The sequence below is a fragment of the Triticum dicoccoides genome, chromosome 2B, assembly GCF_002162155.2.
Source record: "Triticum dicoccoides isolate Atlit2015 ecotype Zavitan chromosome 2B, WEW_v2.0, whole genome shotgun sequence".
NCBI lineage: Eukaryota > Viridiplantae > Streptophyta > Magnoliopsida > Poales > Poaceae > Triticum > Triticum dicoccoides.
In genome coordinates, this window is record NC_041383.1 from 30976677 (window position 1) to 30982300 (window position 5624).

At 48.9% G+C, this 5624-nt stretch overlaps 1 pseudogene; it reads right to left on the bottom strand.

Annotated features, from left to right (window-relative positions):
- Window positions 1-2631, bottom strand: part of LOC119360323 — a 130930-nt pseudogene extending 128299 nt beyond the window's left edge.
- Between the last annotated feature and the right edge of the window lie 2993 nt (window positions 2632-5624).

Sequence of the window (5624 nt, forward strand, 5' to 3'; positions counted from 1 at the left end):
ACAGTTTCAAAAAAAAAGTCTTCGAATTGCGAGTTGCTCACATGATGAATTGCAAGCTGGGCTAGCTTCCACTCGCGTACCCGGGCCTCCCGCTCACTCATAGTCACCTCACGATTGCTGACTTCGACTTCATCACGTGTCAGGTTGCTAAGCGAATTTAGCCGTGGGTTGGCAAGCATCAACCTTCCCATGTACACAATGGGCTTTTTTCTTCTTCAAGATGGGGTTCACGAATATTTTGATAAATTTAGGTCCTGATTCTAAAAAGAAATGTTTGCTACCACCACTGGCCAGGGTCGAGAACATATCCAATGCGGCAGACGGACGGGTGCATCGGATGCACATGAGACATTTGAACCATTAGATATAATCTGAGGGATGGGAGTAGGCTAAAATATGGATTCATGGGACATTTGCAAAAAAGGCTTCATACTATGCTAAAAACAAACCGTGCCCCACTCTTTCCTCTTCCATTATTTAGTCAGTGATATTTATTTATTTCTCCAAACATAAATATGTTCATATATGTTGAGCCATACATCACAGGTTGGTTTTCCTTTTACCACCATTGTTGTTGTGACGAGATTTTCGAAACAAGATCAATGTTGAATATATTTCTCGAATATTGATTCATTTTTATTTTCAATCATAAACCATAAAAACTATATATTTTGAATTGAAAATTAGATTTATTTTGTATGTTTTCAAACTCTAAATCTCCCTCCACACATCGATCCCACGTGCACATGCTTAAACTAAATTTCAAGTGAAGTTTTAGAAAGCAAAATAAAATCAAAAAATATTCAACAGTGATCTTGTTTCAAAGATCTTGTCAAGACAAAGTTGAAAACGGATTCAAAATTGGACACTCGATTTGAAATATATTTCCATTATGTGTAAACACACAATTGATGGGGGAAAGGGATGTGGAGCCTGGGTGGAATTTATTGAACTATAAGGTTTCTTTTACAAGTATGTTATATAGTCCAACATATGACAAATTCTAGCATGTTGCTTTTTCATCTAATGGCCCAAAAGCCATTGGTCACGTTCTCCGGCAGGGAGGTGATGGCACCGACCATCCCTAAGTGTGCGCCATGACGGACCACGACCCGCAATCTCAATCAAGCGGTGGCACCCACTATGTAGGCAGCGGGACAGGGACCGGCTAGGCGGCATGATGGATGATCTTTTGGTGCCTGACCACCATTCAGTTCGCCCCCAAGCCATTTATCTTTTGCCTCCGAGTCATGTATCTTTTTTCTTTTGCTTTCGAGCGTGTTTGTGTTGATGCCCCATAAAGCTATATATTATTCTCGTTCTCGCACTTGAACTACTTGCATGCACATGATGGTTTGTTTTATTTACAAAGTGAGGTGAAAGCATATTTCAAGAAATGTTTGCTGGTTATAGTCGTCATTTCTTTTACTACTCTGCTGAAATTCAAAAAGGAGTCCGTCAAGCCATGCTCCATTGATGGCACAGTCGTTGAGCCTGCGCCAGATCCCTAAATGATGACAGATGAAGATGAAGATGTAGCTGATGCTGCCTTATATTGAGGTTGTGCCACAATCTTTGCAAACTGCAGTCTTTGCTGTATTATAGTTACTTTTGCCAATAGGCCCAGCCTAAGAAGTTGACGTGAAGAAGGGGTGTAGCTTTCCTAAGACCTCCCTCGTGTATCTATTAATTGTTACATTTTGTTGTTGCATCCATTGATTGTAAGAATAGATTATTTCTGCTGATTAAGGATATGACTGAGACTTGGTCCTTTGTATGAGGCCTATATCAGTTAAACGAACTCAGTTAAACTGAGCTTTGCAATGAATCACTCCGACAAAACGTAATTTAACCAAGCTGTTGGCTCGCCACATTCGATATCCACCATTCGAACTTCACAATGTCTTTTTGGAGGGGTACGCTTGTTCTGAACTTAGCTTAACTGAAGAACTGAACGGCGACAGGAAGATTCAGATTTGTGACACCAGCGACCTGGAGAGTCATGAAGATCTTGTGCTTGACATGTTTGGCCAAGTGACTTATTATCGGAGAGGGAGGTAACATCATCCATACCCATACCGAAAGCTATTTGCGCCAAGTGGGGTGTGAAAAACGCGAGAGAGAATGGATGGATTCCGTGCATCGAACTGATAGCCAGGTATGCTGTACACGAAGGGGAGGATGATGCGTCCAGCAACAGGGTCACAATCGTACCTGTTGGCTACTTAGAAGAGATACTAACAACAATGCTGCCGCCTAGATTTCATCTACAAGCTATACAACTAGTTGTTCGTATCTGTCAACATAGAGGAAATCAGAAGCTTTTGCTTCAACTGCTGAAGAGAGAGCAGCAGATCGGGAAAGGACGTGCACTGCCCATTTGTTGGTAATAGTATATTTACCAAAACTGAGTGTGCACACATATCTGTGCACAGAATCATCAATGGAAACAGAGCGGTACCTCAGAAGCTTGATCTCACTGAAATCTGAATCCTGTCCATGCTTGTCACTCTTACAGAACTGATCCCAATGCCCCGCAAGCCTTATGACAGCGAACGAAATGGCCTTGTTGCGAAAATGGACCTCCGTGCCGACTTGCAAGACATCAGTAACCCCACAGCAAAATCTCATGTCTTGTATACTAGCTGCTACATCGGTGCTTGATATGTACAGTGGCTTGTCTTGTACTCCAAGTAGATGATTGTACTCCTATATATATGCCCACGAGGCTCAAGCAATAACCAATCCCTCTCTCCCTACTAACAAGATGAGTGGAGGACATAACGATACAAAAATGAACATATGTTTTTTTTTGAAGGTCACCGGGGAGGGAGAGGACTCCCCCACCTGAATTGTATTCAAATTGCATATAAGACTTCGCAGCCTTTTGCAGGATGGGTTCAAGTGAACCGGAATTACAGGGGGGCACAGGAGGAGAAGAGGTAAAGCAAAGAACACAACAAATAAACAAGGGAGAACAAAGAGGGAAAACACGCCCCGACACAACACAAAGCACCCCCAGCGAGATCGAACGGCATTGGCCAGCCGAGAACAAGCCATGGCACTGCACCATCGACGCAATCGGAGGCATCACGCAACCAAGACTGCACAACGCCACGACACCACTGTGTCGGGGGTGCATTCGAACGGTCACGCGAGGCCCAGACGACGCCACGGCGCCTGTGTATCGCAGGCAAAGTCGGAGTCGCCAAGCAGACAAACCCATGACACTGTACCATCGACGCAATCGAAGGCATCACGCAACCAAGACTGCACAGCGCCACGACACCACCTGCGTCGAGGGTGCATTCGAACGGTAACGCGAGGCTGAGACGACGCCACGACACCTGTGTGCCACCAACAAAGTCGCTTGACATCGCCAAGTAGAGACTCACCAAGGAGCGCAGGAGCAAGAACACAAGAAGAACACCGCCAAAGAGGGGCTCCAGCCACCGTCGACCCCAAACCGGCCGCACCACCACCACCTCAAACTTATCAGCAGAGCTAGCCTGAAGGAGGACGCCAACTTTCATCATCTGACCAAACAAGGCGAAGCGCCTCGAACAGTGGCCGTCTGGTCGCCACCCAACAACCCCCGAAAGGGGAGAGGTGGGAACGAGGAAATCCAATATAGGACCACACCTCGCTAACCCGGCTTCCGACGAAAGAATCAACCCCACTTCAGGGCATGGCCGAGCCAAGATCACGAAGACAGAGCACCACTTCTCCGCCACCATCTCCCCCACGGACCACCAACGGAACCACCTCGAGCCACTGTTCACCCTAGCAAGGCAAGCTCAAAGACGAAGCCCATGGAGGGGATGTGACGTTTGAGCGCCACCATCGCCTGATCCGGGAGACCGGGATCCAAAGTTTCCTCTGGAGCAGACAGGAGGGGAGACGAGCACCGCGTCACGACGCCTTCAACAAGGATACGGTGCCCACATGCACTGCCGTCGTTGGCTTCGACCGAAATCGGAGCCCGGCATTAGCCGGCAGTGTGCGCAACCCCAAAACCTGTAGCCTGCTAGTCCCCCCAAAGCCAAATCCACACAAGCAGATGAAGCACTCGCTGCCAGCCCACGAACAGAGACTGCCGCGCCATGCGAAGCCTCCAGATCGGGAGAAAGAACCGGGGACGAGCGAGAACGGCACCTGCTGCACGCCTAGCCCTCCGCACACCACGTGCTTAGAACCCCGACACGCCCACCTGCCCCCATTCCGAGTCCCAGCTCGCGGGAGAGAGCAAGGACCGCCAGATCCGCCGCCGATGGCAACGCACACCCAGGCCAGCCACCGCCATCCACAGCCGAGGCACAAGACCCCGCCGCAGCAGACGCCGCCCTCACGGCCAGAGGGACTCACCCCACGCCACAAGCGCCGATGGAGGCACCGCGGGCAGGGCAACCCCGCCGGATCTGAGAGGCGACGCGCCGACGCGCGCACCACAGAAGCAGGGCACGGGGGCGCAGCGCCAGCCGGCCGCGAGCACCGCCGCCCTCCCCACCGCGCCGGAGCACGAACGGAGCGCGCGGAGGAGCGACGCACCGCCGCCGCCACACGAGCCCCCTGCTCGTAGACCGGCCGCTTTGGCGCGCCAGAGCCCCGCCGCCGCCGGATCCGCGCGGGGCTTTGCCCGGCGGAGGCTGTTGGGCGGCGGCGAGGGGGAGGGAAGCCGGTGGTGGGGGGGCACTGCGGTGACGAGATGCGCCGCCGCCCGAGTCGCCCTGGGGAGGACGACGCGGGGGCCTTTTCTTACTGATCCGTCAAAACCATGAACATATGTTTTGGTTTTCGCAAACATGGCCGAACAGCAACCATGATAAGAAGTGGTAGTTATGTATACAACAAACATATGGCCAAGCACGGAAATAGGAAATAAATGGAAGTTCAGTGTTATGTCTTGTGGATTCTACTAAAATGGAACTACAACTAGGAAAACAATGAAATAAGCTAGGAAAAAGGATTACAAATCTGTAGAAAGAACTCCCTTAAACAAACTTCATCAGCAGCTCCCAAGTTGCTGCCATGAGGCAAAATATACGTTTGCTAGTTTCCTAGTAACCACCATCATTTTTTTACTGCTCCACTGAAATTCAAAATGGAGTGTGCGAGGCCTGGCTCAGTTGACAATAGTCGTTAAGCATGCGCCAGATCCTCCAAAGTTGAGGATAATCAAGAAGTTGCTCACTGACGACAGATCATGATGCCGGAATTAGCCTAACGAAACCACAAGCTACAACGGTGATTCCAGTAGTTTAGGTGTGGCTGCAGGATTTTGCCTTGGCTTTTATTCTTCTTCTATATAGTTTATTGTGGCTATTGGTTAAACTTAATTTTATGTTTTTGCCTAGCATAGGCCTTTTGCATCCTTTTGGTCTCGCTGGTTTACCTTGTCAATTTGTGTGCCTTCTTGGTGTTCTTCTGATACGGAACAACACACACCTGTTTGTCGAGAAAAACTAATCTATGGAGATTAGATCCTATATATTATATCTCAACTTTAGTAGTTTACTCTCTTATCCCTCCTCTAAAGCAGCTTTGTGGTAAAACTGTCCTCTGGCCAATATGTACGCTGTTATGCTTCCCCTGTTATGATCTAGGGGACCATTCAGCTCTGTTAG